Raw genomic sequence first — 12326 nt, 5'->3', positions numbered from 1 at the left:
TCTTGGTATCATGGAGAGAGATGGGGACAGGGAAAAAAATATAAATCACCAATTACAGGAGTCTTTAAATTAAAGGCATAGGTGATTGAGGGCTTCTGCCAGGACACTGGGAGATTATTAATGGGAGCAAGGATTACAGCCTGTATTAAGCACCACAGGACTCTGAAAATACTTTTGCTCCAACAATTTGAGAAAGTGTGAAAGACCAAGTAACAGTATGAAGAATGACTACTACAAGTGCTACCAGAAGCAATGAGAATGTTCTCAAGTGTGGTGCTGAATGCATAACTCTGTGATTATACCAAGAGCCATTGATTGTACTGGATGGGTTGTATGGTATGTGAATAAAACTGTTAAAAAATAAAAAAGTGCTATCAGTAAATCCTGTCTGTTGGTTAGACTAAGGTGTCCTGAGGAAGGGGAAAAGCCTGGGAGAAGATCTCCTGTTGGGAATGCAAGACAGGAGACAATGAACAAAGTACTTGTATCTTCAGAGAATTCTGTGTTGAGCTGTGTTGAAGGTTGAGAAATTTTCTTACTGCAGTCTTGTATAATGTGAAATCTTCATCAGGTCTTAGCAGCTGTAGGGGTCTCAAGACCAAGGAGGAGTTTGTGGCAGGCTGAAGCAGCTAAGGTTTAGCAAGCTTCCAAAGAACCATTTTGGGCATGCAGATAGGGATGATCCATTGACAATTCTGCTTCAGAGTAACCAATTTTGGTGAGTGGAAAACTACCAGGTGTACTTCATTTTTGCAAGAATCCAGTGTCCCCTCACACTATGGTCTTGAGATGACTGCTTGTCTCTACAGAAACTGCAGAGGGGTTACCACAGGCTTTAACTGGAACTCAGTTATGATTTCCCAGAAGGGAAGCTAGTATCCCTTTAGAAAAATTGAGTAGAATTAGAGATAAGAGAATCTTTACTTTCATTTTCAAGAGCTTAGTCCACTGATGGACATTTGGGCTGTTTCTACCTTTTGGCTACTGTGAATAGTGCTATGATAAACGTGTGTGTATGTGTATTTGTTTTCAGTTCTGTTGGGTAAATGCATAGGAATGGAATTACTCAATCATATGTAATTCTGTGTTTAACTTTTTGAGGAACTGCCAAACTGTTTCCCACAGTGGTTGTACCATTTTGCATTCCCACCAGCAATCCATGAAGGCTTCGATTTCTGCATTTCCTCATCAACACTTGTTATTTTCCAGTTTTTTGATTATAGCTTCAAAAGATTTTGAGACTGGACAGGACTTTGATGATAAACTCCTTCCAGTCCTTCTGGATCTCCTGGCATGCTTCTCTCCTGAAATATCTGGAAGGCTCTTCTGGGCTAAGTAAGGTATTGGGATTTTAGTTTTTGTGCTAAAGAACGACTTTCTTCCAAAATCTGTACAAATATAATGATCACAGCTGATACAGGTTGCCTAGACAAGATTGAAATCTGACTTGCAGGGGAGGGGGATGGGAAGAGTGTCAATTATATTTTGGATCTTGGGAGGAGATGGGGGAATTTCTGGTTTCATCTGCCATCAGAATCCTGGACCAGACAATGGGCTGGGTCTTGCTGACTAAATAGGAGGCACGGTTTGCCTGCAGATTGCCAGTTTATATGCAGATTGCCAGTTTATCTTCCTATTTTTAGAATAACCTCTTGGAGATGGGGTTAACTCTAATTTCTGATGAATCATTCTTTTTAAGATTCTATATAAACCTATTTCATTTGTTACTTTAGTACTTCTTAAATGAATGATATACAGATATTAAAACTTAAATGTTCCCATCTCTTTGCTATCTGGCAGAGTGGTTTCTTAATTTTTATGCTTTCTGCATTAAACTATTGGGCTCCTAACTGCCTTTTTCTTACTCTTTTCTTTTTTAGTTTATCCATTTCCACTTCTTAAATCTATAAATTTTGTAATTTTTCTGATATAGTTACTATGGTTTTGTGTATCTTGTTTAGATTTATTTTCCTTTTGTGAAAATTATTTTCTTGTGAAAGGAGAAAATTAATGCTGGAAACTAGGACACCTGAACTTCTCAGTTTTCTCTCAAAATCTAGCTTTCCTTTTTTTTCTTAACATTACTTTCACCAGTTTATGTTTTACATGGTAGGACATTTTTCTAATTTTTTAGAAAAATTATTTTTTGCTATTATAATGTTTGCTGTATTTTTTTTCCTTGCAGTTATTTTAAATTAGAATATATTTCAGTGTTTTTTTTGCTGCCCTTTTTTTTTAACCTTAAGTTTGAACCAGTTTTCAAAGTAAACTTAAAATTACAGTCTTTACTGAATCCCTCCCTCTACACACACACACACACACACACACACACACACACACACACACACACACACACACACACACACACACACACGTGTAGGGTTTGCAAATGCATCCTTAACCATTTGATCAAAATCAGGCTTTAAATAGGCCTTATGATCAGGTGTGGTGAATGATAGGTATGTCTGGATTTGGTCTTGAGGATTTGGGGATATAAAAACATGAGGGGCTTTTTTTTCCCCTGTTTCTCTTCCAGTAATGTACTATAGTCTATTATAGGTTGAGTTGCAACCTTCATTAAACCACTCCTCACATTCCCTGTTTTCAAGGCTTATCGGGATGATTTTGATTTAGTTATTTGAAACCAAAACGGCAGTTTGTGGAGCCTGGTCTGGAGCTGTGGAGCAGTAATATATCAGAGATCAGACTTAGGTCCCAGTGGGATTATTCATCAGGATTTATTTGCCTGGAAGTACAAGCAGAAACCAAATGGTATGTATGGAAAGCTTTGCTGGAATGCAAATTGGACACATTTTGTTGGGACCTGTAGGGGATTTTCACTGCTTCATAATTTTTCAAAGGTTTGTTATACAGCCGACAGCCACTGCCTCTTCTTTAAATCTTTAAATCCCCCCTCTTTTTCCTGTTGTAAAGGTCAGATTTTTTTTGACGACTGTGTGCAGGAACAAGATTTGCTAAATCCCTTCATTTTTATTTATATAAATATCGGCATTCAGTGAGCATCAGTTATCCCAGCATTGAGAGGTAAGGAAAACTCAGGGAGAATCTTGTGAATCTCAGCTTAGTGCCAGGCTTGTTTGTATCTCTGGGGATAAGTCTGCTGCCTCAACTTTAACCCTTGTCTGTTCTGATAGGGGACAACACCCTCACAGTGGCTGTTTTGCATATGGAACCTCCCCTTAACTAACTCCCATCTGATAGCTTTAGCCTAGAAAGTATAGTGGGAGGGGTCAGATTCTTCCAGTGGGGCTTCTCTGACTGTAAAATATTAAGATTAGTGTTGGAGGAGAAGGGCAATTCATTCCCTCCAATGGAGCGCCTTCTTTAGGCTTCTTTAGCTTTTAGTGATGTCTTTGGCAAAGACTACTTTTAATTTGAAGATGATTCTTTTCCTCGCTCAGTAGATGAAATTATAATATTACCATATGAGGCCGTTCCCTATCAAACTTGTTTATCTTGATGCTGTGTTGTTGTGTTATATCTATTGCTGTGTAATAAATTATTCCCAAACTTAGCAGCTGAAACAATAAAAACCTGAACATTTATTATTTCACACTATTTCTGAGAGTCAGGAGTATGGGCGTAGTTTAACTAGGAGGTTCTGGCTTAACGTTTCTTAAGATGTCAGCAAGTGCTGCAGTCATTTCAAGGCTTGTCTAGGATGGAGTGTCCATGTCCAAGCTCACCCATGTGACCATTGGTCAGAGGCCTTAGTTCTTCACCTGTGGGCCTCTCCACAGGGCTGCTCATCACATGGAAGCTAGCTCATGATCTTAGAGAAAGGGCAGAAGCCACACTATCTTTTATGACTTAGCCTCAGAAGTAACGTTACCATCACTTCTCCCATATTATATTTGTTACACAGACCAACCCTGGTACAATATGAGAGGGGATTACACAGGATGTAATCATTGGGGAGATCATTGAGGGTCATCTTAGAGGCTGGTTACACAGGAAGTTAAAAGGAAAATTTTAGATATTTACTTGGACTTATAGATTGATATTTTTATTTGAAAATTCTGCTTTTCTCACTCAGCCCTCTCTCCCTGCCTTCTTTCAAACTCCCCTATCTCTGAAATTATCCAGGGTATTTATGGCAAATATGTGGGTAAATACTGCTTCAACATGTGACTCTCTTTATCTTCAGTTGCCTTCTCAGCCTTAAACTACAGTATAAATTCACTCTTTTTCTAAGCATGATTCCTTCATCCCTCCTTTCCTCCCTCCTGTCCTTCCTTCCACTAGGACGTCCATGGCAACTGACTAAAGGAGCACTCTCTTCATGAAAACCCCTCAATTGCATTCAGGTAATCTTTCCTGCTTCTTCAACCCACTGACTGCTAAAAATTCCTCTAAAATTCAGTGCAAATGGGTTAGAGTGACGAGAATTATGGGGCTACCATGGATCCCCCAGATTGAGATATATGGAAGTGAGCTATTCTTGGATTCTATCCAAAAGCTCTGATATGGAGATCAAGGCCCAACACTTGGGAGATATTTAAAAATTACTTGCTGTCACTTGATGGATTCATCTGGTCCTTTGTATGCCAGTTAAATAATAGCCTGAGGAATTGTTTGTTATTCTCCACCTTTCCGGGACAATCAGGTCTGTAGTCACAGTGATGAGGAATACACAGGTAGATTCTGAACCTAACAAGGGACATTGGCCTGCCTTCATATTTGGTGACCATTCCAGCTATGCTATTTCACTGACAGCTTTCCTGTGTTTCCCCTACCGTGGCAATATATCAAACTCTGGACTTGGTACAGAAAACCCTGTTGTAAGATTGAACTTGTTCAACTCCTGGGGAATTAAATTGGGGAGTCAGTTTACTTTTTCAAAAATTCCAGAGCATCTTTGGCTTCCTAGGAAACAGCATGAACCTGTGAATGAACCCTGACCTCATGTTCCTGTAGCCACTGACTGACCTAGTAGAGAATTCACCTGGGAAAATCCATTGAGCTTTTGGCACTCAAAAGAGTATATGAAATTTTGTTTAACTAACTTCATAGGATAATATAAATAAAAGTAACAAAGCAGGTAAAAAACCATTTTTACAATAAAATCACTGTTACCTAACTCTCTGACCTCCTGTATTCTTTATCATTATATTAACATAATTTTAAATAGCTTAATCAATATGCCATATTATTTTTGTGTTTCTTTAATTCATTTAGCATAACTTCATATATAATTTTCCATTCATTTACCTATATATTTATCATCTTTAATGACATAATAATAACACTTTGAATTAGAATCCACAGGTTATTTAACTGTTCTTTAAGTGGTAGGAATATGGGTTTTTAATTTGTTATACATGGTGCAACTTCAGTCATCTTTGTATTGATAACATTGTTTTTCTTTTATATTATTTTCATGAAAGAATAGTTCCATTAATAGAATGACAATTTTATAGCTATATCTAACTTCTATTTATTTTTGCTAATTTGAGTGATAAGGTGATGCCTTTTTAGTTTGTTTTATATTCTTTAATTAATAGCATTTTCTCAAGTGTTTTTCTGTTTGAGTTTTTTTCCTGTGTGAATTATCTGTTCTTAACTCTTGGCCACTTATTTAACTGAAATTGGTTATTGTCCTTTCAGATTTGTATCAGATCCTTTCATATCTGGATAAAGCTTTTTTAGCTTTTCGTATGTATTGCCAGTGTCTTTTTTTCTCCTATTACTATGGGCTACATCAAACCAAAGTAGGTAGTAGTAATTTTGATCCTTACAGGGAGGTGCCTGGGCATCAACTAGCTTATTTGCATTAGAAGTGTAGAAATGAAAGGTCCTGTGTGAGCCTTTGGCTGAGACTTTGCATGAGAGCCTCCCTGTGTGAAGAGCAGGCAATCCAAGGTGTATAGAGGGGAGATAAGGACAGGGCTGACACCAGTCCTATAAATAACCTAAAGTTTAGCTTTGTACTTTGAAATAGGAATTAGGTCACTTTTATTCTCTTCCTTGAGTTATTTACTGGTTGGCCATGGAGAGGGAGCATTAGGACCTTTGGAGAAAATGTTACTGTTTTCAGCAGTCAGAAAAGTGAAAAATGCTACTACTAGTCAACCCTGCCTCTTGTTTTCTCATTTCTGATAGAGTGAGATGACTGGGTAGAAAGTCTGGGTCTAGGGACTTTTTTAACTAGAGATGATATCCAGCTTCCTAAGCAAGAAAGTGGAATTCTAAACATTGAAAGACCCTGTATCCCCTTGCCATGGCACCATGCCTAGGACAGATTGACCATGTGAAAGGGGAGATAGTAACCCAGCATGTGTCATTCTTCTCACCATTGACAAGGGTCCTCTTTTACCTTTATTATAGACTGCCACATCCAATCATACTCACTAGGCCCCTTGCAGAGAGCTAGGGGCCCAGACTCCTAGAACTTTTTCTAAGATTCTAGTTTTTAGTATTCTCCTCCTCAGGCTCTCAGTTTCCTTCTCTAAAGTGAGAAATTGAATGAAATGATCTCTAAAATTCTTTGGGTCCATTATCCTCTCATAAATGTTTAGAAATACTTTCAGAGGGATTCTGTTCCATATGAATGTTGTTATAATTTATTTGTAATGAAAAATTTGATGTTGGAATATCATAGCCTGTAGATTGAAGAAGAAAATATACAACCTTGCTTCTACACATTTTGAGATTTTCTAACTGAACCACCTTACACAGCTTTATACTTTCTCTTTGTCTTTCTCTTTTCCAGTTAGACCAGTTTCCAGATAAACTGACAGATAATCAAGCTTGTTATGGAGTCTTTTGATGGTCATTTAGTTTCTAGTAACTAATTCTAAGACCCTGGTATCTCTTTTTTTTTTTTTTTTTTTTTTTGTATTTTTGTTTTTTTCCCTGGTATCTCTTAAATAATATTTTCAAAAATTCTTGAAAATGCACTTAATGTTGCACTAATAATAAATGGACCACTTTCATTTTGATTTTTAAGTTTTTACTCATTAAAATATCTTACATTATATTTATTAATTTTTATGAAGATGCAATAAATGTATCTCATTTAAGCCTCACAAAAATTCTGTGAGGTAGGCATTTTCCTCAAATGTGGAATGAGTATGTGGAATAGCAGTGCTCCAATACCTCCCCTCTCCATCATATCCTACTCCCCAGAGGCAACTTGTTTCATCTCTTTTAGTGGATTCTTTTCATATTTACTTCCATATTTCTAAGTAACAAGCTTATATTGCTACTTCTGGATTTTTCAGTTTGAGCATGAAGTTCCACTCATTTGTTTTGTCTCTCTGTTAATGTTTACACAAGTCATGATATCTCAGAACTAGAAATGACTTCAGATCATCCAGGAATCCAAACAAAAAATTTCAGGGGCCTGGCAGATAACTTAAACAAGTAAGAGAATAGGGAGTAATGGGGCCTGTGGCAGCCTGTGGCAACCTGGAAAGCTACTCCCATCTAAAGACATTCTACTCAGTTTTTTGTTTTTTTTTTTAACTTAGGTTTTAAATTGTGAAGAGATATATATACCATAAAATTTGCCATTCAAGCCTTTTTTTCCTTAAACTTTTGATTTTGAAATGTTTTCAAACTTCATTTGATTTTTAAGTGTACAATTCAGTGGCTTTTTTTTAAATGATGTTAATAGTATTTATTGAACGCTACTCTGTGCCAAGCACTGTGCTATAAGCTCGTGGCATAATTATTTCATTCAGTCTTCCCAACAGGTAAGCACTTTAGTTATCTCATTTGCAGAAGAAGAAATTGAGACTCAGAGAGGTTAAGTAGTGTCATTTAAGGTCACAGAGCTAGTGAATGGCAGAGTTTGGATTTGTATCTGAACTGGATTTCAAATCTAATACTTTTTTTAAAAAGTCCTTTTTATTTTTATTTATTTTCCTGTTTATCTCTCTATTTATTATTTTATTGCCAGTTTAAACATTTTTAAGTGTACAGTTCAGTGACATTATATTTACAGTGTTTTGCTGTCATTGCCACATCCATTACCAAAACTTTTTCATAACCCAAAACAGAAACCATACCCATTAAGCATCAATTCGGTTTTTTTTTTTTTCCCTTTATAATCAGGTATTTATGCATTCACCACCATCACCACTATCTATATAAGGACATCTCTATTTCTTCCACAAAGAAGGAGGAAGAGTCAAAGAAGGTAGAAAGACAAAAGGAAAAGAAAAAGAAAGAAAAAAAATGACAGCTTAAAAGCAACAAAAGGAAAGATAGAATTAAACTAAAGTACAATAAAAGAGACAGCATCACCCTCCCTTTGTTCCCCTCTTATAGGCATTTAGCTTTGGTACATTGCCCCCCTGCCACTTTAAAAGAAGCTTAATACAATGTTTCTGTTAACTATGGTTTCTAGTTTGCATTGATTGCATTTTTTCCCCAATACCAACCCATTTTTAACAACTTGCAAGGTTGACATTTATTTGTTCTCTCTCATGTAAAAACATATTTGTACATTTTATCAGAATTGTTGAGCATTCTATGTTTCACTGAGTTATACAGTCTCAGTCTTTATCTTTCCTCCTTCCTTCTGGTGTCCCACATGCTCCTAACCTTCCTCCCTCAACCACATACACAGTCATCTTTGTTCAGTGTATTTACATTGTTGTGCTACCATCACCCAAAATTGTGTTCCAAACCTCTCACTCCTGTCTTTTTCTTTCTGTCTGCAGTGCTCCCTTTAGTATTTCCTGTAGAGCAGGTATCATGTTCACAAACTCTATCACTGTCTGTTTGTCAGAGAATATTTTAAACTCTCCCTCATATTTGAAGGACAGTTTTGCCGAATATAGGATTCTTGGTTGGCGGTTTTTCTCTTTCAGTATCTTAAATATATCACACCACTGCCTTCTTGCCTCCATGGTTTCTACTGAGAAATCCACACAAAGTCTTGTCAGGCTTCCTTTGTATGTGATGGATCGCTTTTCTCTTGCTGCTTTCAGGATTCTCTCTTTGTCTTTGACGTTTGATAATCTGATTATTAAGTGTCTTGGTTTAGGTCTATTCAGATCTATTCTGTTTGGGGCATGCTGTGCTTCTTGAATCTGTAATTTTATGTCTTTCATAAGAGATGGGAAATATTCATTGATTATTCCTCTGTTATTGCTTCTGTTCTTTTTCCTTTCTCTTCTCTTTCTGGGACACCCATAACACGTACATTCTTACGCATATGGTCTTTCAGTTCCCTGAGACGTTGCTTGTATTTTTCCATTCTTTTCCCTGTCTGTTCTTTTGTGTGTAGGATTTCAGGTTTCTTGGTCTCCAGTTCCTGAGTGTTTACTTCTGCCTCTTGAGATCTACTGTTGTATGTCTCCATTGTGTCTTTCATCTCTTGTGTTGTGCCTTTCATTTCTTTAGTTTCTGCCAGTTTTTTCAAGCTTGCAATTTCTACCTTATGTTCACCCAGTGTTTTCTTTATATCCTTCATCTCTTTTGCCATGTCTTCCCTGAACTCATTGTTTTGGTTTTTTAATTGATCCAGCATATTTCTTTGAAAATCTTTAATTGATTGTTTCATGAAAGTGAAACAGTGTCTCACCTGTATCTTAATTGAGGTGTAGGTTTGTTCTTTTGACTGGGCCATATCCTCATTTTTCCCAGTGTAACCTGTAGTTTTCTGTTGTCTAGGCATCTGGCCTCCTTGGTTACCCCAATAACATTTTCCCAGAATGGGGTTATATTCAGTTTCGAGTTTCCCTGAGTGTATATCTTAGAAGAATGACAGACTTTCCTGTGAGATTTCTAGCTGCTGTGCTTTTCCTAACCTGCCCAGCAGGTGGCGACTGTCAGCCTGTTGCTCCCGACTGGTGTAAGGAGGTGTGGCTCCTTTAGTTTCTGTTTTGACTGTTTTCCCTAAGGCTCTGGGATCTGAGTTCTGAAGGGAAGGCTGGCAATAGAGCTGGGCCCCACCTCCTTCCTCTTAGGGAAGATACACTCCCTTAATGAGTTATCTTCTGCATTGGAATTGCTCCTTTGTCTCTCTGGGTCAGAGCACTGCAAACTGAAAATGGCTGAGGCTCTCTCCACTGAGCCACTCAGGTTGAGAGAGAGCAAAAGGGAAAGAAAGCCCCCTTTCAGAGTCAGTCCACGACCCCCTCAGTTTTGCCTGTCGGTTAGAGAGAACACCTAGTCCTGGGGAACAGGAGTTTTCTGGCTCTTTAGGGTCAGTCATCTCTAAAAGCTTCTGTCGGCTTCTTAGGGGTTTGTCTATGTTTGTAGCTTGTATTCAGCAGTCCACATTTGTTAATTAAAACCTCAGTTGGAGCTGGGCTGAGCTATATTCACTTGCTCCAGGACTGCTGCTTTCTCCTACAGTGAGGTCTTGTAGCTCAGCCTGACACTGGGGGAGGGAGCTGCCAACGCCGTTCCACAGTTTTTACTTACAGATTTTATGCTGCGATCTCAGCCATTCCACCCAATCCAGGTTGGTGTTCGGTTTGTGAACAGTCATGGTTGTCCCCTAGCAGTTGTTCCTGGTTGTTTATTAGTTGCTCCAGGGGACCAACTAAATTCCATTCCTCTCTGTGCTACCATCTTGCCCTCATCAATTCAGTTTTAAACTCTGTACATATTAAACAGTTGCAGTATATGGACCTTATTTAGATCCTGATTCATACAAACAAGCTATTTTTAAAAGTTTATGACAATTATAGAAATTGAATAATTGCAAATTCAGCACTGACTAAAACTTTGATTATAAGACAATATTACTTCTTTTAGACATGATGATAATGATATTATGGTTGTGTTAAAGATGGACAAAATCATAATATGCAGGATTTGCTTCAAAATAATATGGGAGTGGGAGGGAATATAGGAAATACAAGATTAGCTCTGAGTTGCTAATTATTGAGGCTGGCTTTGTGTCATTTGGAGGTTCATCATGTTAGTCTATTTTCTTTTGTATAGTTTTGAAATTTCCCATAAGAAATGTTTTTTTTGTTTTGCTTTGTTTTAAGAAATGTTTTTTTAAAAAGAATTACATGTTGTATAACTTAGAAGGGGAACATTAGTATAAGGAGGAAGGAAATCCAGATCAGGCTAGAACAAAGGCTGTTTCTATTAACTGTACCGATTAAGGGTTGTCACCAGACCCTTAATAGTATATTCAGTTAAATAATTATTTATTATTACAAATATTTATTTGTATAGTATATTTTGTTAAATATTTATGTGTATACTCAGTTAAGTAAATATTTACATATCTTAAGTAGTAGGTAACATCTCATTCCAAAATGTGTTTTAAGTTATTCTCATTTTTTTGCTATTAAAAAAACAAAACTCACGGAACACACTAAAGAAAATGTATCTAGCATTCATAGACCGGACCAAATATGTTTATCTAGCCTTCAGTTTGTGACTCCTGAATCCGTTCTAACCTTCTCATTTTTTAGATGACAAAACTAAGGCCTGGAGAGGTTAGTTTAGACCAAGGTTACAGAGTTTGTTAGTGGGGAAGCTAGAACTCAGCCTCTTGATTCCCCATCCATTGCTTCTTCTTGTGAGAAAATTGCCCAGCTGACTTAAATAAGAAAAAAAAGGGTTATGACTTTGCTTGGGCAGTTTTCTTCTGTTTCCTAACATTAGATGTTTGTTTTTAGAATAATGACTAGAAATTTGGCTTCCCTCTTTTTGTAAGGTAATAGGGATAAGAGATTTAGCTTCAAAGTCTGGTAGAAATCCAGACCTAGGAATAGTTATATATCCTTGGATGACAAGGAATTGCAGAATTTAGGCAAGTAGAACTTAAGCTGAGGCAGGATTGGAAAAATGAACTCCTTCATTCCATTTAGTCTCCAAATAAGATTTGCTTCCCACTAAAAACTCCTGTGTGTGGACTTTAATGTCTTAATTTTTAAAAAATTAACTCTTCAAGTCCAGAGCAGCAAACTAGCAATACAGATGTACAGACCTGTCAACTTTATAGAATGTACTGGTAAGTAGCTGTGACAGATGCCTTGCTATAGAGCTGTCACTAGGTTTTGCTCCCAGTCCAAATTGGGAAATAAGGACTTGGGGAGTCTCATTTTACATATGTTTTATTTACATGCTTAATTTAAAAGTCTAATAAATCTCAGCTGACTTTCAAAGAGCTATTTCTATACTGACAAAGATTAACATAGTGAGCATCAGTTGAGGGTAGAGGATTTACAGAAAGCACCAGAAGAAGGCAGAATATACTCTTGTAGATAGATTTGAATAGTCTTTCCACCATTCCAGCTTATTCTCTTCTTTTTTACCTTTCTACCCTACTCCTGTTTATTTATATATTTTCTCACTCAGACAAACCTAGAGACAGGAGGGAAAGA

General features: G+C 37.1%; 1 protein-coding gene and 1 long non-coding RNA gene across 13 annotated transcripts in view; both read left to right on the top strand.

Moving 5' to 3' along the window:
• Positions 1-12326, top strand: part of GBF1 (golgi brefeldin A resistant guanine nucleotide exchange factor 1) — a 149029-nt gene that overhangs the window by 45673 nt on the left and 91030 nt on the right. The window lies entirely within an intron of this gene.
• LOC119510029 lies at positions 1217-3482 on the top strand. The gene is made up of 3 exons (XR_005211801.1): positions 1217-1340; positions 2610-2772; positions 2935-3482. It is a non-coding gene; the product is annotated as an uncharacterized LOC119510029 (long non-coding RNA).

This window comes from Choloepus didactylus, chromosome 15 (genome assembly GCF_015220235.1).
Source record: "Choloepus didactylus isolate mChoDid1 chromosome 15, mChoDid1.pri, whole genome shotgun sequence".
In the NCBI taxonomy this organism is placed as follows: Eukaryota; Metazoa; Chordata; class Mammalia; order Pilosa; family Megalonychidae; genus Choloepus; species Choloepus didactylus.
The sequence above is the reverse complement of the archived record's forward strand: the minus strand, read 5'-3'. Positions and strand labels throughout refer to the sequence as shown.